The following is a 21,818-nucleotide window of genomic DNA, read 5'->3' as shown; positions in this document are numbered from 1 at the left end:
TGAAACATGTATAATATCATGTATGAAACAAGTTGCCAGTCCAGGTTCAATGCACGATACTGGATGCTTGGGGCTGATGCACTGGGACGACCCAGAGGGATGGTATGGGGAGGGAGGAGGGAGGAGGGTTCAGGATGGGGAACACATGTATACCTGTGGTGGATTCATTTTGATATTTGACAAAAATAATACAATATTGTAAAGTTTAAAAATAAAATTAAATTAAAGAAAATAATAAAATAAACACAAGAAAATCATCAGATCTCACTTCAGGTCTTAAAAGTTAAAATCTTTAAAGTATAGTATTGGACACCAGATACTGAAATAGATGATGTTATAATCAGCCAAGTTTGACATATATTGACTGCTATGTGATCTGAGGAGTGAGTTTAACGTGATGTCTAATATATCACATGAACATAAATGGTGACTTTTTAAACTTTTAGGTACAGTTGCCTCCATTCTATAGATGAAGATCCAAGGTGCAGTGAGGGAACATGATTTATTTGAGGCCACAGCTGGAAGCAAATGTTTTCTATGTTATCTCACTTTATGCTAATAACCAGTCAAGGGAGTAAATTCCATTATGCTTATCTTACCCAGAAGCAAACTGTAGCTTGAGGAACTTAAGTAAATCGCCCAAGGACATTTAGTCAGAAAATGGTTGAGGCACAACCAGGTCAGTCTAACTCAGGAATCTCTGATGGATTCTTTTCTCATAGGTCTTGCCATAGGATAGTTATAAAGGGTAGAAGAAGGTAAATCCAGGAGCACAAAAGACAGACTATTATTTTTACATTTCACATGCCTGGTCTTTAACACGTACCCTCTTTTCTACTTCATATCTTCACGTCTGAGCAATTAGGGTAGGATACATACTCAGTCGAATACGACTGAGCGACTGAACTCAACATACTTCTCTGATTCCATCTTTAAATAGAACATGTCAATGGTGGGGGGAAGGGAGATGATAGCACGCTTGGGTGTTGTGATCTGCGTCTCAGTTCAGGTCAGTCCTTCAGTCGTGTCCAACTCTTTCCGACCCCATGGACTGCAGCACACCAGGCCTCCCTGTCCATCACCAACTCCCGGAGTTTACTCAAACTCATGTCCAATGAGTCAGTGATGCCAATCAACCATCTCATCCTCTGTTGTCCCCTTCTCCTCCTGCCTTCAATCTTTCCTATCATCAGGGGCTTTTCAAATGAGTCAGCTCTTCACATCAGGTGGCCAAAGTATTGGAGTTTCAGCTTCAACATCAGGCCTTCTAATGAATATTCAGGACTGATCTCCTTTAGGATTGACTGATTTGATCTCTTTGCACTCCAAGAGACTCTCATGAGTCTTCTCCAACATTACAATTCAAAAGCATCAATTCTTCAGCTCTCAGCTTTCTTTATGGTCCAACTCTCACATCCATATAAGACTACTGGAAAAACCATATCTTTGACTAGACGGACCTTTGTTGGCAAAGTAATGTCTCTGCTTTTTAATATGCTGTCTAGGTTGGTCATAGGGAGAAGGAAATGGCACCCCACTCCAGTACTGTTGCCCGGAAAATCCTATGGATGGAGGAGCCTGGTGGGCTGCAGTCCATGGGGTTGCTAAGAGTCAGACACGACTGAGTGACTTCACTTTCACTTTCCACTTTCATGCATTGGAGAAGGAAATGGCAACCCACTCCAGTGTTCTTGACTGGAGAACCCTATGGACGGAGAAGCCTGGTAGGCTGCAGTCCATGGGGTCGCACAGAGTCGGACTTGACTGAAGCGACTCGGCAGCAGCAGGTTGGTCATAGCTTTTCTTCCAAGGAGTAAGCCTATTTTAATTTCATGGCTGCAATTACCATCTGCAGTGATTTTGGAGCCTAGAAAAATAAAGTCTGTCACTGTTTGTTTCCATTGTTTCCCCGTCTATTATATACAAAGTGATGGGACTGGATGCCATGATCTTTGTTTTTTGAATGCTGATGTTCAAGCTGGTTTTAGAAAAGGCAGAGGAACCAGAGATCAAATTGCCAACATCTGCTAGATCATCGAAAAAGCAAGAGAGTTCCAGAAAAACATCTATTTCTGCTTTATTGACTATGCCAAAGCCTTTGATTGTGTGGATCACAATAAACTGTGGAAAATTCTGAAAGAGATGGAAATACCAGACCACCTGACCTGCCTCTTGAGAAACCTATATGCAGGTCAGGAAGCAACAGTTAGAACTGGACATGGAACAACAGACTGGTTCCAAATAGAAAAGGAGTATATCAAGGCTATATATTGTCACCCTGCTTATTTAACTTCTATGCAGAGTACATCATGAGAAATGCTAGGCTGGAAGAAGCACAAGCTAGAATCAAGATTTCTGGGAGAAATATCAATAACCTCAGATATGCAGATGACACAGCCCTTATGGCAGAAAGCAAAGAAGAACTAAAAGCCTCTTGATGAAAGTGAAAGAGGAGAGTGAAAAAGTTGGCTTAAAGCTCAACATTCAGAAAACTAAGATATTTCTCCCAGCAAACTTGATTCTGTTTTGTGCTTCATCCAGTCTGCCATTTCGCATTATGTACTCTGGATATAACTTAAATAAGCTGGGTGACAATATACAGCCTTGATGTGCTCCTTTTCCAATTTGGAAACAATCTGTTGTTCCATTTCCAGTTCTAACTGTTGCTTCTTAACCTGTATACAGGTTTCTCAGGAGGCAGGCAAGGTGGTCTGGTATTCCCATCTCTTGAAGAATTTTCCACAGTTTGTTGTGATCCACATAGTCAAAGGCTTTGGCATAGTCAATAAAGCAGAAGTAGATGTCTTTCTGGAACTCTCTTGCTTTTTTGATGATCCAACGGATGTTGGCAATTTGATCTCTGGTGCCTCTGCCTTTTCTAAATCCAGCTTGAATATCTGGAAGTTCATGGCTGTGTCTAGGATAGTTGTAATGTGCCATCTACTCACACAGATAGCATATTTTATTTGGGTTACCATCATTACCAATTGGTGAATCAAAGAGACAGCCCTACCAGAAACAGAGCTTTCTCTTGTCCTTATTTTCTGTGTCTGAGTACTATCTCTGAGAGCCAAGGTGGTGACTAGAATCTGTTTTGTGATGTCAGATGTCATGAGCAATGATTCATTGTTATTGTCAAGGAGGGAGAATGCTCCTGTCTCAGGTGTCAACTGAAAAACAATGCACAACCTGAGATCTGTGTGTGAAGTTTTATTTGGGGCAAAATGAAAACTGCAGCCTGGGAGGCAGTGCCTCAAGATAACTCTGAAAGGCTGCTCCAAAGAGGCAGTGGGAGCAAGGTCAATATATAAGGTTTTGGTGAAGGTGGCATTCAATACCATTAATCACTCACTTTACAAAAGGTTTTCTGCTGGTCACCATGATGGGATTTACTGCTTTTCTAGATATGAGGAGATTGAGGTCATAAAATATGTTCCTAAAAACATCCAACTATCTAAAGACCTGGCTCAGACAGTGAAAGTGTCTGCCTACAATGTGGGAGACCTGGGTTCGATCCCTGGGTTGGAGACCTGGGTTCGATCCCTGGGTTGGGAAGATATGCCTGGAGAAGGAAATGGCAACCCACTCCAGTACTCTTGCCTGGAAAATCCCATGGATGGATGGAGGAGCCTGGTAGGCTACAGTCCATGGGGTCACAAAGAGTTGGACAGGACTGAGACTTTATTTTTTTGGGCTCCAAAATCACTGCAGATGGTGACTTCAGCCACAAAATTAAAAGACGCTTACTCCTTGGAAGGAAAGTTATGACCAACCTAGATAGCATATTCAAAAGCAGAGACATTACTTTGCCAACAAAGGTTCGTCTAGTCAAGGCTATGGTTTTTCCTGTGGTCATGTATGGATGTGAGAGTTGGACTGTGAAGAAGGCTGAGTGCCAAAGAATTGATGCTTTTGAACTGTGGTGTTGGAGAAGACTCTTGAGAGTCCCTTGGACTGCAAGGAGATCCAACCAGTCCATTCTGAAGGAGATCAGCCCTGGGATTTCTTTGTAAGGAATGATGCTAAAGCTGAAACTCCAGTACTTTGGCCACCTCATGTGAAGAGTTGACTCATTGGAAAAGACTGATGCTGGGAGGGATTGGGGGCAGGAGGAGAAGGGGACAACAGACGATGAGATGGCTGGAGGGCATCACTGACTCGATGGACGTGAGTCTGAGTGAACTCCGGGAGTTGGTGATGGACAGGAAGGCCTGGCGTGCTGCGATTCATGGGGTGGCAAAGAGTTGGACATGACTGAGCCACTGAACTGAACTGAACTGAACTGAGCAACTTCACTATCAAAAGACCTGTCCCACCAGATTCCCTGGAGCACAGAGTGCCTCACTCCACCATGAACTCTCTCAGGGGTTGCTGAAGGTCAACAAGCATAGTAGCACAGGGTTCAATTTCCACAGAGGCAGATGTCAAATGCCCTTGATGTTCGGTCATTGGCAATGCTCTCAGCAAGTGCCAATTTGTACTTGACACAGGTTGAGTGAAGAGGCTGATTTCTGACCACTTTTGCTTATAGAGCAGAATAATCTTCCATCTCACTGCCTACCACTTTTACTAGTTCACCATCATTTGTTAAAATTTAGGGCCACATTTTATTAGTGGACAGGATCTCCGTATCTTAATGAAAAGAAACAGACCCTGACCTATTTTTTTTCACTTCCTGTACTTATGTGTCATTCATTTCCACTAAGCAGTTCTCATCAGGTAGAAAGATGGAAGACTTTTTCCTTGAGTAGGAGGTGAGGCATCTCTACTCTGTTCTCTGGACATTGCTTTGGAGCTCTGGGTATAGGCTGTACAGTTTATGCTACCTTAACACTAGATACAGTGGGAAAACATATTCTCTTTTTTCCTGCCTCACTCCTTTTTTTAATCCTGTGACACTGATGGATGTCATGTTGATTTCATTTTCATGGCATTGCAAGGGCAGTATCCTTACCTTAAATAAAGCTTCAATAGGAAGGGTTGAAACAGCTCTGAAGGCTCTAGTCCAGCTTTTGTTAAGAAAGTCATAATTGGCTTTTGGCTTGCCTACTGCTCATGTGCATGTAAATCCCTTAGCCTGAGGTCCCTCTGCTATATGCTCCTATCCCACCATCACTGTAGTCAGTTCATGTTTATCAGGGTCATCATAATGATCTTTATTCTCAACATTAGAAAGCTTTGACTTCTACTGACTAAAAGCCTTGGCCACCACTGACTGATACCCCATCATGGAGGCAGCGCCATGCTTGGTATATTAAGTAGCAGCCAGAGGCACAGAACTCTCCATCATCCAGACATGACTGACATGGTCTAGGCTCCGCCCCCTCTTCCTTACAAGGGCCCATTCACAATGCAGATTGATCATGTTTATTTACAGTTCGGAAGGAGACACAAGGATGACAAAGAACTCTCAGTGCTTACACAATCCCACCTATTTTGGGAGAGTCCCAGACACAGAGAAATGCAGAGATTTCAGCTGTGATAAATGGAAAACCAACCAGACCTGAGATGGAAAAACCAACTGCAGCCATTTTTCTAACATTTTGGCTTTGATCACATATCCCAGTTTTGCTTCCGGCAATTTTGCATCTAATCATTTAACTCCCATGTGGTGGTGAAAGGTACATTAATCGATCATGGTTTAGATTCATTGACATTCAGCCCAAACATTCTGGCCTTGTAAGAATAGTGCAATTTCCCAGTGCCTGCAGGCAGTTGCTAAGCTGTTGCCCTGTGTTTCAGAGAGGTGGGAAAGTATTCCTTTGTGCAAGAGACAGAAATTCCTAAATCTAGAGGATGAAGAGGAAGAGAATAAAGAAGAGGAGGAGCGGGGGAGGGAAGAAGAGGAGAAGGGGAGTGCCGAAGTCCCGTTTGTGACCTTGCTTAGCTTTTTCAATCCAAAATGGCGGTTGGGTGTGAGAGGAGTCATCTGGCTGAGGGGTAAGGGGATGAATAGAACCAGAGCAAACTTCTAATGAAGAGACAGGCTGACACGAAGGACAGAACATTGGCTTTGGAAACAGATTGAGATTTGAGATTTGGCTATACACTAATCTGTTGCTACTTTGGACAATTTTCCTCACTTCTCAGCTTCTCAGTTTTCCCAGCCGTAAAACTGAGATAAAAATCTTGATTTTTCAAAGGCTGCTCTATGGATCATAGGTACTGTACCTCATACAGGTGGTAGCATATTGCTTGGCTTTCAACAAAAGATATGTACTATCCTTCTTTAATTCTACATATTGAATAGATAAAAGGGTATAGGACAGACATTTGTTTCTCTAGGTGCCCACTCCATAGTAAATTAAATGTAACGTTTCCTGGCTACCATAATAAAGCTGGACTATACATCCATGTTTGACTACAACATCACAATTATTCCCGTCATCCAAGTAGACAGCTTGAGGTTATCTTGACTCTTCTCCGTCCCTTTAGGCTCACATCTGATTACTCTCTGAGTCCTAGCACTTCACTGCTAAAGTATTTCTGAAATCCAAGCCTCTCAGTGCTTCCCAGGTGATACTAATGTTAAGAACCTTCCTGACAACGCAGGAGACATAAGAGATATGGTTTCAATCTCCGGTAAGATTCCTGGAGGAGGAAATGGCACCCACTCCAGTATTCTTGCCTGGAGAATTCCATGGAGAGAGAAGCCTGGTGGGCTACAGTCCATAGTGTTGCAAAGAGTTGGGCATGACTGAAGTGAGTTATGACGCAGCACCCAAGCCTCTTATTTCCTTTTGCCTTTCCTGCTGATATCACCTTCTTTATTTGCTAAACAGGCGCTGACATTTTCCTCTTTCTCTTTTATTTATTTATATTTTTAAGTTTTTTAAATTTTATATTGGAGTGTAGCTGATTATAAAAAAAAAAAAAAAAAGCTGTGAGAGTTTCAGGTGCATGACAAAGCAACTCAGCCAGAAATATACATGCGTCCATTCTCCCCCAGACTCCCCTCCCATCCAGGGGGCATATAACACTGAGCAGAGTTCCATGTGCTATACAGTAGGTCCTTGTTGGTTATCCATTTTAAATGCAGCAGAGTGTACATGTCCACCCCAAACTCCCTAACTGTTTCTTCCTCTAATGCTTTTCCTGGGTAACCATTAGTTTGTTCTCCAAGTTTGCGACTCTGCTTCTGTTCTGTAAATAAGTTCATTTGTATCATTTCTTTTTAGATTCTGCATATAAAGGATATCATACAGTATTTCTCTTTCTGTGTCTGACTTCACTTAGTATGACATTCTCTAGGTCCTTTCATGTTGCTGCAAATGGCATTATTACAGTCTTTTTGATAAAGTCTTTTATTTCTGTATCTGTTCTTGCTACTCTTGCCATAGTTCTGGACCTCATCTTCTCTGTTGCATGTTGTTGCAACTCTTCTTAACCATAAAAGCCTTCTGTACATTAACTTATTTTCTAAGCAAATCATCTTTTTGAAATGGCTCAAATTCTAAGCAATGTTTGATTGTCCTATATTGTCTACTGAATGGGGTTTTATCGTTTGTCTTGGTAGTCTGGATGTCAACATTTTGGTTCTAACCTCCCTTCCTATGGTGGATCTCAGGGTGACTGTACTCTCCCAGGGTCATGTTTGGTTGTCAACACCAGGAATGGGGGTTGCTGTAGCATTTAGTGGATAGAAGCTGAGGATACTGCTTAACATCCTACAATGCACAGGATAACATAAAATCATTTGGCCCCAAGTGTCCATATGCCAAGACTGAGAAAACTTGCTTTATAGCTGAAGTAATCAGAGCAAGGCTGGAAATAGAAACAGTAGGCACGATTGCTAGTTAATCAATGGGAAGTTGAAAGAAAGCAGGACGGAGTGTGAGAAAGAAGAGGAGAAGATCAAGAACGGTGTGCCCTTCTAATACACGCTTTGCTTCACAGCAGGAAATGAGCATGAGTGATGGCTGGGCATAGGATAACCTTCAGGAGAGTGCTGGGCGATGCACATACGAGATAGTAGGTTTGCGAAAGGAGAGGGATGTTGTGTTTTCTCTAGGGCACTTCGTAGAGGAAGTACATGGGATAAATAGGCTATTCTCTCTCTCAGAGAGAGGAACAGAGGTTTTCCATCTGTAAATGTAAAACTGCATAAAAATCATTTCTGGAACTGTGCATTTATATCATTGAAATGTAAGATCAAATTAATCCTGATAACAGAAATTTAAAAAGAACAATTATGATAATGCTAACAATTATGACAGTGGTTTAGATTCATATGTCACCTTTCACCTGAAGAGTTTGATGAAATAAAGAAATCTGAATTAAATTTCTATAGTGATACAAGAAATTGTGTGATAAAACCTTTAGTGATGTTATGTTCAGATAAAATATAAATGTCTGAAGTTCCGGCTGCAAGGCAGTGAAAAGTGTTTTTGTGGTTGTTTTATGTTGTTTTTGCAATAAACCAGTGAGTGAGTGAGTGTGAGATAATTTCAAAGGAGCATTTATGATAAGATTCATGTAATGAAGATATGGAGAGGGCTGCAGACACACACCTTCACTTTCTTAGGTTGCAGTGTCTGATTTGCACTTGTATTAGAATCTCTGTGAGGTGACATGCATAATTAATCACTAATATTATTATTAATATCTCTTAATATAGAAGATGGATCATGGTATATCTAAATTGCACCCTGCCTCAGCTGTTACTTAATTAAAAAACTGAGACCAACAGTCAGAGAGAACTATTAACGGCATGCAATTTAGTTTAAATCTTAGTTCACAAAGAGATCTCAAAAATAATTGTATGTTTTGCCAGGAGGAATACCTGTTATGCAGAAACCATTTTGGACCAATTCCCTTGCTTCTCAGATCAAATGAATGTCTGTTCCATATTAACATGTTTATTTGATCTCAGGTTGTCAATAAGACCATTAAAGAACATTCAGCTTCAAATACCGAGAAGGAACGGTAAAGACACAAGTGTAAATTACAGGGTGAAGCAAGGAATTTATTTTTAACCTCATGAAGGATTGGACTTTAATGAGACACTACTTTAGGTCTGAAATGGAAGGTTTGCAGCAAGAAAAAAAAAAACCTCAAGTGTGATTATTAACTCAATAATCTTGTTTTTATGTAACTTGTTTTTACAAGATGCTTTCTAAATGACTATAGCTCACATTTGGGTAATACTGAGCGTGGGGTTCCAAAGAGTCAGATACTACTGAGTGACTGAGCATGCATGAGCAGTTTATATGTGGAGCACCTATATATGGGCTATTTCATTTAATGTTCATTGTAACCTAGTGATCAGGCAGGGCAGAAGTTACCACCTTCATTTTACAGATTACAAAACTAATCATTCAGAAAAGACAAGATTGTTTAAAGTCACAAGGTAAAATATTCTCTGTTTAAGCAGACTTCCCTGGTGGGTCAGACAGTACAGAATCTGCCTGCAATGCAGGAGACTGGGGTTCGACCCCTGGTTTGGGAAGATGCTCTGGAGAAGGGAATGGCAACCCAACCCAGTATTTTGCCTGGAGAAGTCCATGGACAGAAGAGCCTGGCAGGCTACAGTCCATGGAGTTGCAAAGAGCCAGACACAATTGAGAGACTAACAGTTTAAACAGCCTAATCTAAAGTGGGATCTTGTTTTTTTAAGCTAGATGACTATTATAGTCACTTCTAAACTTATTATTCTAAAATAATATGTTTTAAAAGTATTTTACATTAAGAAAGTATTACATGGTTTATATACTATTTCCAAATATATTATCTTATTTGATCCTCACAATAATCCTCCAAGCTAAATATTATTATCTTCAATTTAGAGGTGCAGGCATAGATGTCCAACAAGTTTAAGGGATTTGCCTCAGGTCACCGTTTCAAGGACGGCTGGAACCCAAGCCATGTGTTCTGAATCCAAATTCAATGTGAGTTTCTATTATTTTTATTCTGAAATACAGCTTAAAAGTCAATGAATGTCAGATTTTTCTGCGATCATTTGACTTTCAGTAAGGTACTTGGACTTCCCTGGTAGCTCAGACGGTAAAGCATCTGTCTACAATGAGGGAGACCTGGGTTCGATCCCTGGGTGGGGAAGATCTCCTGGAAAAGGAAATGGCAACCTACTACAGTACTGAGCGACTTCACTTTCACTTTTAAGATCCTTGGAGGGGCTTGACTCCCATGGCTCAGCAGTTAAGAATCTGCCTGCCCTGTGGGAGCCACAGGAGACACGGTTTTATCCCTGGGTGGGGAAGATCACCTGGAGAAGGTAATGGCAACCCACTCCCCTATTCTTGCCTGGAGAATCCCATGGACAGAGGAGCCTGGCAGGCTACAGTCCAGAGGGTCGCAAAGAGTTGGACAAGACTGAAGTGACCTAGCACGCATGCATACAAGGTTCTGCCAGGGAAAGAGGAAGGACTTCCTCTTTGAATAGGCTGCCATCCTAGCCATCGTAAACCTTAGCGTGTGAACTGCTAGGCTTAGGATATCCTGGTGAAAGATTGACCCATCTGATCCCACTGTCCAAATGAAAAGAAATATCAAGAAAATCAACATGCAAACCAAATGTTCAGCAAACCTTTGTTTCTGGGAGACTGGGGCAGGGAGAGGCTATGAAGTCATTTATCATTTTAAAGGTGGCTGTGTCCCTTTAAATGCAATCTGTAATGACTTATGACTCCAGCAACCCTTCTTGATTACTGCCTCTTGCCATTCATTATCACCATGGAAACAGCACTGTTGCCAGCTGTGTGCTTGGTAGTGGAGTGGAGGCGGTGCTACTGACTGGGGACAAGAGGCTAGTACATGGGGTTTCTGGGTTTTCAGGACTCTTTTTTTTCAAGAGGAGACAAATTGAGGGCACATGCCTCCCTTCTTCCCACTGCAAGCCCCTAGGTGGGGTGTAATCCAGAGAAGCACACCAGACCAGATGGTCTCAATGCCCTTGGGTCTCTCTGGGAAGAAAAGAAGATGAGATCAGAAACACTCCAGCCTGGATGGGAATCCACCAGGCTGCAGAAGGCATGCGGAAGGGGCAAACCATGTGCAAATTTCATTAACACAATTTCTCATGGAGACTCTTCAAGCATGCCAGCCAATCTTCTCTACTGCCTCTTTCCTGAACCTCTACTGTATTACATCTCTAAGAGCTATCTGGAAAATCATCCAGCCTCCCCTGACCTGACCCAGTCTTAATTGCATCCCTATCTTCCAGTTTGGTTTTCTGCCCCTTTCTTTTGCTCTTCTTGTATATGACCTTGAGCCTTTTATGACTGCCTGCTTTCTCTCATCTCCCCTTTCATATCTAATGAATGATGCTAGCGAGGCAGACTGAGAAGGGAAAGAGACCATCTATTCCAACTTCCTACGGTTACAGACAAGAAAACTGACATCCAAAGTGGTTTCAGGAACTCCCCAAAGCCACTCCGAGATCTCTTGGCAGGCTGAGCACTATAGCTGAGGTCTCTGAATCCCCAGCCCAGTGCTTCTTCCAGCACAAAGGCTTGCTCTGTCATCTTTCCTCCTGGCTTCTTAGGCTAATGTTCTGCCACACAGAAGTATAGTCAAATCTCAACTCTCTAGGCCAATTATTATTTAGTGTGGAGTAATTCTTGCTTTCACGGAGTGTTTCTCTTTGCAGAACTTAACTTGCTCCAGAGACTTCAGAGAATTCATTCTCACGAGATGGGATGCAGGGCCAGGCTGGCTTACTTATCTTTCTGCTTTATTTAGAGTGAGCATTAAAGTCCCAGGACATGGAAGGGCTAGAAATGGGTATATAAAAAAAGTGCTAGAAAAATCAGAATATTGCACTCTGCACTGCTGAACTCTGCTTGAGCTGTAGGCTGCTAGGGGAATGCGAGACACCATCTCTGGGTTTGCTACAAAAATGTTTCACATAAACATTTCTTGGTTAGCAAAGGAATTTTTTACACATGACGTTGCATTCAACTTCCAAGATCTCTAGAGAATGCCCACAGCCAAAGTCTGGTGTTAGGATAAAGGCAGGCTGGAAAAGTAAAAAGGAGACTATTGACCCAGACCCTAGTCATGGTTCTGCAGCTGAGGTCGCATTGATGTTGTGATTAAGCCCCTTCCACCTTCTGGACCTCTACGGTTTTGTCTGTAACGTCAAGTTGTAACTCAAGGTTATCTGTCCCCTAGAATACCTAATTGTAACAATAATAACAGAGGTAGGATTGCTACCTTTTAGCCTTATTGTGTAGCTGAGGACTTTGCAAACATCATTATTCCATTAATGTTCATAACCTCTCACATAGGCAGGAATTGCTATCTCAAATTAGAAATAAAGCAATGGATTCAAAAAGACTAAGGATCTTGCCAAGGGTTATTATATACTAATTTAAAGAGGATTCATGCCCAGGTCTGTTGGTCCAAAGCCGTTTTACCAAATGATAATGTCTTTGAGCATTCTATGATTTTACTATTTTTTCTGACTTTTTAAAGCCACATAGTCATTTATTCAATAAGTATCGACTGACTAAATACATGCAAATTTTTCTTTGTAATATTTGCATTTTAGACATAAACAAAGGACAATACTTTTACCACCTGTCTTGAAGTAACTGTCTCTTGTGATTTTACTTTGATATTATTTTAGACACTCCAGCTTTTGTTTGATTAGTATATTTTTTTTCATCCTTTTACCTATTTGTGGAACCTATTTGTGTCTTTATACTTAAAGCATATTTCTGTTAGATGGTATGTAGTTATTAATAGATCTTCTTATTTTTTGCCTTCTGACAATCTCTGCCTTTTAAATGGATTATTGAGATAACATATTTAATTTAATTATTAATATGATTTGATTTAAGGTGCTGGATATGTGTTTAATATTTGTTTGATCTGTTGCCTTTTTACCCTTTTATAATTTCTTTTGGGTTAATGGATGCTTGGGGCTGGTGCACTGGGACGGCCCAGAGGGAGGGTATGGGGAGGGAGGAGGGTTCAGGATGGGGAGCACGGGTATACCTGTGGCAGATTCATTTCGATGTTGGGCAAAACTAATACAATATTGTAAAGAAAAAATAAACAGCATCCGAAGAAAAATGAAAAAAAATAAATATTTTTAAATAATTTAAGAGAAAAAAAAAAGAAACATATACATTACTATATGTAAAATACATGACCAGTGTAAGTTTGATGTATGATGCAGGGCAATCGAAGCTGGTGCTCTGTAACAATCTGGAGGGATGAGGTGGGGAGGAAGGTGGGAGGGAGGTTCAAGAGGGAGGGGACACCTGTATACCTAAGGCTGATTCATACCGATGTATGGCAAAAACTTCACAATATTGTAAAATAACTATCTTCCAATTAAAATAAATAAATTTAATAAAAAACCAGAAAAAGTGAAAAAAAAGAAAAAATCTTTTTTGTTAGCTTATTAGATAAGGCTCTTTGATGTGTTACTTTACTGGATGCTTTATGGTTTATATTGTAGTTTATCACAGTCTATCTTCAAATGACACTGTATCACTTTATGTATAGTATAACTTACATTTGTATGTTTTCATGTCTCTATTTCTTGACCTTTGTTCTATTTTTCTCAGAAATTTTATTTCTAATTTTGAATCCCAAAATACATCACTATTTTTACTTTAAATGATCAGTTATCATTTTATGGTTTTATTGCTTTTTAGAGGACCTTTGGATTCACAGCAAAATTAAGATAAAGAAGAATATGCAACCTTTTAAGAAGCTGGGAATACATTGATGAACAAGAGAGACAAAACCCTTGTCCTTGTGAAGCTCACAGTCTATTTCATGCATGCAAGGATCTATAATCAGATAAATAAACACGTGACTTTAGGTAGAAGTCAATGTTCGGAAGAAAAAAATTAGGATGATGAGATAAAGCCAGTTTAAGTGGCTTCCTGAGTAAGAGACATCCAGGCTGAGACCCGAAGCAGAAGAATGACCCAGCTATTCAGAGCTGGGGGAGAAGGAAGCCAGGCAGGGAGGAAAAAGAACAGAGTCCTGTGGAGGAAAGGAATTTGGTTTGGCCACCTGATGCGAAGAGCTGACTCACTGGAAAAGACCCTGATGCTGGGAAAGATTGAGGGCAGGAGGAGAAGGGGACGACAGAGGATGAAATGGCTGGATGGTATCACCGACTCATGGACATGAGTTTGGGTAAACTCTGGGAGTTGGTGATGAATGGGGGTTGCTGGCGTGCTGCAGTCCATGGGGTAGCAAAGAGTCAGACACGACTGAGTGACTGAACTGAACTGAACTGAAGGAGAATGAGTGGAGACAAGATGGGAGGAGTCCTGGAGCAGAATGCTGAGGGTGGAAGATGATCTGCTCAGAGTAATAGACAGGAACCAGAGGAATACAGCCCTGAAGGTACTGTGAGATCACAGGGCTCCATTTAAGTGTGAGGAGACATCAAGAGCATGTAGACATGTATAACCAAGATGTATCTATGTGACTACACACTCTCTGCAGTTTAAACATGAAATCGTTTTTAATCTTCCAACACTTACCTCAACTATACTCTATGCAAGTTTCACTAACAACATTTTTTTGTCTTGTTCCTTTGTTTCTGAGCCATTTTCATATATTAGAACACTTTGGCTGTTCTATTCAGTTCTTTAGTCCTGGTTGCTTTAATGCCAATCTAAAACTCTCTTTAAGATTTTTGTCTTCTTACATCCTCAGTCAAGACTAGGCCTATCTAAGGCTCTAGCACAGGGACCAGCAATGTTTTTTTGTCAAGGGGCAAATGGTAAATATTTTAGGCTGTGCACGGCCATGTGTTCTCTGTCACAGCTACTCAGCTCTGCAGTTGTAGTGTGAACGCAGCCATAGACAATATAGAAATGGGCGGATGTGGCAGTATTCCAACAATATTTATGCATGCTGAAATTTGAATTTCATGTAATTTTCAGTTGTCTTGAAATTCTTTTCATTTTCAATTTTTTTTTCACCCTAACTTGGCTTATAGACAAATGGAGACAGGACAGTTTTGCCTGCTTTGGTGATTTGGAGTTAGAGGAGATATATGAAGTAAATGGTCCACTCTTCATATAATTTATCCTTCTTTTCTTTTTATGTCTTCCATCTGGGGAGCAGGCCCAGGGATGATAAAGGTCTTCTATGTGCTGAGTCATGGTCATTTTGCTGTATTTTCACTGCTGGATGTCACCATTCTTCAGGCCAACATTGAATGGGAGTGGCAGAAACCGCCAATGCCCATCCATATCCTCTTAGCCTATATCTTATTTGTTGACTGACTTCTAACTGCCAGCACCTACATGTCTTTACTTGATGGTTTTCCCTGGCTTCCAGAGGCCCCTCTTATTATGCAGTAGTAGGTTGGAAGTAGTGGGGAATTAATATTCCTCAAGAGCAGCCCTCAAGCAGTCCTCTAGCAATGATTGACAGGAGAGGGCAGGTAAAACCCCAAGCTCCCTCTCCCTGTGGCTATTCCTAAGGCATGTGTTCCTCTGGCCTCAGCAGGATTTAGCTTCAGTTGGCCTCAGTGGCAAATTGATGACTCATTCTCTCTTGGTTGCCTTCCTAACCCTGTTTCACTTCCTATTCTCTTACAGATGTTTTTGAGGATCACCTCCTTAATAAAGTACTTGAACTTGATTCCTTGCCTTAAGACCTGGTTCTAGGGGAATACAAACCAAGATAATGGCATCTAAACTCTCTATGTCAGACGGTGTCCAGTGCGAGTCCCCTTCTAAGATACAAGAGAGCTTCCGAGGTCTTCTGCCAATAGTGAGAAGTGAATATTGTCTTCAAATATTTGAGATTTTATCATAGACAAGATTTTACTTAAACATGGCTCTAGAGGACAGAAATAGGATAATCAGATAAGCATTATGGGAGGTATAACTCAGATAAGAAAGAGAGCTTCCTAAGTCATAGTTATCATGAGTTAATTTCATCTACCTCATAAGTCAGTAAGTTCCTAGTCCATGGGTACAGACACATGAAATTTGATGGTGACTTCTTGGTGGGGATATTAAGGAGTAGACAATCAACTGACTGAAGTTAGACATGCATATGCATTAAGGTTCCTTCACATTATTGCATTTTGGGATTAAATAAATTAAAAAAAATCCTGAAGCACTGGGAAAGGTAAACAAACCAAATGTCAGAAATTTATACGCCACAGAAAAGAGACTTTATCCAAATTGTGATGACAGAGTTTAGAAAATTGTTTCTTATCCAAATCCTCATAACTCATGTCACAAGACAGGTTTCAAAGGATCTTGAAACTGTTGATGTGGAGAACAGTGACTCATAGCCCAGTCTGACACATCTTTGTACCTGAAGAGACATTTTTCCAGAGCTGAACAACCATAATCTCCCCTAGGAAGAATTATGGCACCATTACCTGCCTTCCAGTGGCTCTTTTTCCTCTCTTCCCAGAGAAAACTGAGCAAAAAGTAAAATATCTTACTGCTTTCAAAACCATGTCAAGTATTTATTGGGGCAATTCTCTAGTTGTCACCTCCGATTGCAAGCCATGGTCATGTTATAAATCTTATTAGTGTCATACTCATGAAAGAGACCAGCCTGACTTGGGTACTTGGTTAGCAGGTCTTTCCTACTTCCCACAGAATGGGATTTTAAAATTTCATGTGGAAACTGGAAAGGGTAATGGAGATTAAGAAGTGGCCAAAAAGTACCAGAAAGAGAATGAATCAGTTAGAATCTCAAGCAATGGAGTTAGAAATGTTTCAGAGAATGTCAGCACTGAATCTTGTGTACCAGTGCTGAAAGAAAGGAAGGAACACCACATCGGCCATGGTACCAGCTGACCAGAGTTCTTGTCTGTTTTGGGCCTATTTTACTGGGAAACAAGAAGTAGTTGATTCCTCGACAAGTAGTTCGATTTTTTCACTTTTAAAATAAAGCGATTGAAACATTGACTGCTAAGTTCCTTTCAGGTTTAAAACTGAGTGATTTACAGCTATATCAATTATTATTCATTTTCAAAGTATTTTTTTATATATATTCACTCAATAATATGAGATTAATATCCACATATGAAATATATATATAAACATATATTTGTTCATATATATATACAAGTTTGCATATATATGTATTTGTTTATATATATGTTTGTATATGTACATAGATGGTTGTTTGTATTCATTTAGTATACTTATAAGTACATTTACACAATTGTATGTATATACATACAAATATAGTATGTGTATGTGCATGAAAAAATAAGAAAGCAGAATGAGGAATATCAAGTAGAGGGATACAATTTCAAAAAACGTTAGAGGTGGGGAAAAGAACTGCTTCATCTTCATCTGTTGAAGATGGCTTCCTGGAAGAAGTAGAATTTTATCTATTATTTAACAAAGGAATGATAAGTTCTAAATGGATTGATGGTCATGTCATTTGCACAAATAATATCTTGAGAGCAGACTTGGATCTGAGTGGGTCAATCCTTTTAAGATGGCATTAAAGTCATCCTGACAATGGCCATGGGCAGGGATTTTTCAGCTGGATTAGTAGACAGACCATTTCAGTATTAGCTAGCTATGTTTTGGTGATCTACTTTTGCTGAGCATCTAATTTTACCCAGGTGCTAGAAATACCTAGAAATTAGGAAAATAAGTCAGACCTATTAGGAAAGTAAGTGCTGAAAACAAAATAAGATGTGGTGTCTGCTTTTAAGAAGCTGACAACATGATAAGGAATAAAGATTAAAGAAAGATGTATTTATTAAAACATGTACTAAGTTCAAAGTAACAAAGAAGAGGAGGAGAAGGAAATAAACACAGAAAGAACAGACAGCATAGAAAGCTTGATGGCAAGAGACAGGGACAACTGGATGAGCCTAGAGATATTGTTGAAGCATGAAGCAAGGGATGAAATGGTTGTAGATGGTGGAAACACCAGATTGTGAAAGACTTAAAAAGGATGGTAAAGATATTGGAGTCTACCACGTTTAATGCACAGCAGTGATATGATCTTAATTTGCACCTACTGGAGAGTAGCTTGGAGGAAGACTAGACTGCAAGTAGGTAGCTGTTGTTCAGTAGCTCAGTTGTGTCTGACTCTTTGCGACCCCATGGACTGCAGCACACCAGGCTTCCCTGTCCTTCACCAACTCCCAGAGTTTGCTCAAACTCATGTCCACTGAGTCCGTGATGCCATCCAACCGTCTCATCCTCTGTCATCCCCTGCTACTGCCTTTGATCTTTCCCAGCATCAGGATCTTTTCTAATGAGTCAGCTCTTTGCATCAGGTGGCCAAAATGTTGGAGCTTCAGCTTCAGCATCAGTCCTTTCAGTAAATATTCAGGGTTGATTTCCTTTTGAATTGACTGATTTGATCTCCTTGCTGTCCAAGTTTCTCTCAAAAGTTTTCTCCAACAACACAGCTGAAAAGCATCAATTCTTTGGTGCTCAGCCTTCTTGATGGTCCAACTCTCACATCCATACATGACTACTGGAAAAACCATAGCTTTAACTATGCAGACCTAACGTAGGGAGAGAGAGAGGTTATTATGGTCACTCAAGTGGACAAAAAAGGAGAATCACAGGTATGAAAGTGAGGATGAACAGAAGACGGCTCTGTTAGTTCCTGTGGCCGCTGTAACAAAGTATCACAATCTTGGCGGCTCGAAGCAGCTCTGAGAGTTCTGGAGGACAGAAGTTAGAAATCATAATGTGGTAGGGCCATGGCCATTCCAGAGTTTCTTAGGGGAAATCCATTCCTTGCCTCTTCTGGCTTCTGGTGGGTGGGAGCGTTCTTTGATGGTATCTGCAGCTTGCAGAATCTCTGCCTCTCTTCCCATTACCTTCTCCTCGGCATGTCTTAAATCTCCCTCTGCTTTTCTCGCATACAGATACTTGTTCTGGTAGTTAGAACTCACTTGTATAATTCAGAATGATCTCCTCATCTCAAGATCCTTAATATAATTGAATTTACAAAATTTTTTTTCCCCTCAAATAAGGTAACACTTACAACTTCCAGGAATTAGGATGTGGACATATCTTTGGGGGCATTATTCAGCTCACTACTATGACAGATAGTAGGAACATAGAAGATGGAGAAAATGGTGATCAAGAAGGACCAGGGAGCAAAGTCTAGTTTCATACATAAAGTTCTAATCACCAGATGAAACATAAAATAGTAAAGGAGGAGTGGATTGAGAAATTATGATGATGAGTCTTATTTTGGACTGAATGAGTGTGAGCTGCTCTTGGTTATCCAAGTAAAGACATATGATCCTGAAGTTTAAGAAAGGGGTCTGATAGAACACACCTATTTGGGAGCCAGTGTCTGTAAACTAGCCTGGGCATCAAGGCAATAGCTTAGAATGAATGTGTGGTGACATAAGCAGTAGATCAGTGAGGTAACTCTAGGGAACACCAGCTTGAGCGAGGCAGGAAAATTCAAGTTTACAGTTAAAGTAGGCACTTAGAGAAAAAAAATGGTCCCATATGAAATGGGAAGACCAGGTGAGTACATAGATGTCAAGCAAAAATAAAATATCAAGAACCACATACTCCAAAATGTCAAGCTTAACAGACTCCTGGCAATAATGGCTGGTTTTCCTGACATTTAGGACTTGTGCTATGAACACCACACGCATCTTGGAATCTTCACCACTGTCCTGTGGTATAGCTGCAATGATTCTACCTTTAGAGAGGAGCTAAGGGTTCTAGAAAAGCTTTTGATTCAAGATCACAAAGCTAGTCCATGGCAGAGCTCAGATTCAAAGGCAGGTCTCTCTGACTTGAGAATATATGATCTTAGGCAATCTCTATACAGTCTTTCTTTTAAACCTTGGTTGGAACAGGAGAGGAGGAGAGAGGAGCACACAAACATAGCAAGTGTTCACTGGTTTTCCAAGAGATTGGCTGATAAAGGAAAGAGAGAGACTGAATGGCTAGCAGAGACTAACTACAGGCCAGATGATTTTTAAAGGACATGTGAGCCTTGATCATGTTTATAGTATAAGGAGAAGGACCCTAAAAGGAAAGAATTAATTATAAAGAGATAGCTGATTACCCAGGTTTGTGGAAGAGGGGAGAGGTTCAAAGGTATAGGTGGTTGTACTTCCTTTTGAATCTCAGTTTTCTTTTTAAAGTTGTTATTGGATACACTGTTGTATTAGTTTCTAATGTATAGCAAAGTGTATCAGCTATACATACACATACATCCCCGCTTTTTTGGATTTCCTTCCCATTTAGGTCATCACCGAGCATTGAGTAGAGTTCCCTGTGCTGTACGATAGGTCCTCATTATTTACCCTCTTTATACACGGTATAAGAGTGTATATATGTCAACCCCAATCTTCCAAATTCACTCCCTCCCTCTCCCCACTTGGTAAGCACACATTTGTTCTCTACATCTGTGTCTCTATTTCTGTTTAAGGTCATCTATGAATTTTTTTTTTCATATTCCACTTGTGTTAATATATGGCATTTGTTTTCCTCTTTATGATTTACTTCACTGTGTATGACAATCCCTGGGTCCATCATGTCTCTACAGAAGCTCATTTTTCTTAACTGAATAATACAGACAATAATAAACTCACCACTTACAGGATGGTTGTGCAGATTAACTGAAATAAAGCCCCAAGAGCACTTTGTAAGCTAATTACCACTCTAATCATTGGTTTGTTATCCTTAAAATATTATCTAGATGAGATGGATTGGTTGGCAAAGTGACCACAAAGAAGCTGGAACATACCTACTCATGTGGGTGACAGTTCTCTACACTTCAACTGGCAAGAGATAGATAACAAGGGGATCTTAAGTCATAGAAACTGTGTTTCTTGGGAAACTCAGTGGAGTTTCATTCTTCCTGCCTTTATCTATCTCTGACCAGAGCTAATTTGAACCCAGGAAAGTTCTAGCTGAGGACACAGGGGCTGTAACAGCTATCAAGTACATACTGGTGGGAATCAAGGTTGGATTGAGGGTGCTGATAAAATGTTTTGCAACCGGATCTTCAGGTGGAAAAAGCCCTTATATAACATTTCCTGATGTCCTGGAAAAATTACTTCCTTCGTGGCAGGTTTCAGTCTACCAAGTTAGAATGGAGTTGAAAGAGATTTACATAGTTAGCCTGTGAGTCAGCATGAGAAGGCTCCAGCACTTGCTATAAAAGAAACTTGTGAATATTTCAACTCTCATTTTCAGAGATGGAAACAAAAAAGCTTAGCAGGATGAAATATCTGGCCTAATTTTGTGGAGCTAGCCCATTGGGGAGCAGTGGTTAAAAACAGTAGTTACACATACAAAACATTATGCAGCATATTTTATTTTTGATGTTGATTCAAGTGTTGAGATCCCAAATTCCATAATATTCCTGTTAATTTCTGTGATACCTTTTAGGCACTTCTAATTATTTTCACCCCTGTTCCTGGAATACATAATCAGATGTTTCTGCCTTTACATTGTTAAAGTCCAAGGGAACATGGAAGATTTATAAAGTCCTTCTTCCCAGACCAGTCTTTCGACTTAAGGCAAACAAATTTCAAAATATTAACTTTGCTGTAGATAAAGTGAATATTAAGAAAATGATTTGTGCTGCAATGAAGTGATCAATATTATCCTGAGTCCAACATTAGAGAGACTTATCCATAGACTTAAGCCAAGACAGACCTTACTTTCTTCTTGTTGAATCTTAAGGCACTGAAAACTAAGAAGAGTTTGCCCCTCCTTCCCTGAAAGTGGGTCACTCACCAACGAAAGAGAGAGAAGGGGGAGGCTGTTTATGGTTTATGTCCAAGTATTCTTCTTTCCAAACTATGCAAATAGTTTACTCCCCTTCCTTTTATCTGGGAATTAGCCCCAATCCTCAAACCCAAAAAAAAAAAAAAAAAGGAAAAATTGAAA

This window comes from Bison bison, unplaced genomic scaffold, assembly GCF_000754665.1.
Source record: "Bison bison bison isolate TAMUID 2011002044 unplaced genomic scaffold, Bison_UMD1.0 scf7180017864266, whole genome shotgun sequence".
In the NCBI taxonomy this organism is placed as follows: Eukaryota; Metazoa; Chordata; class Mammalia; order Artiodactyla; family Bovidae; genus Bison; species Bison bison.
This window is presented reverse-complemented; position numbering follows the sequence as displayed.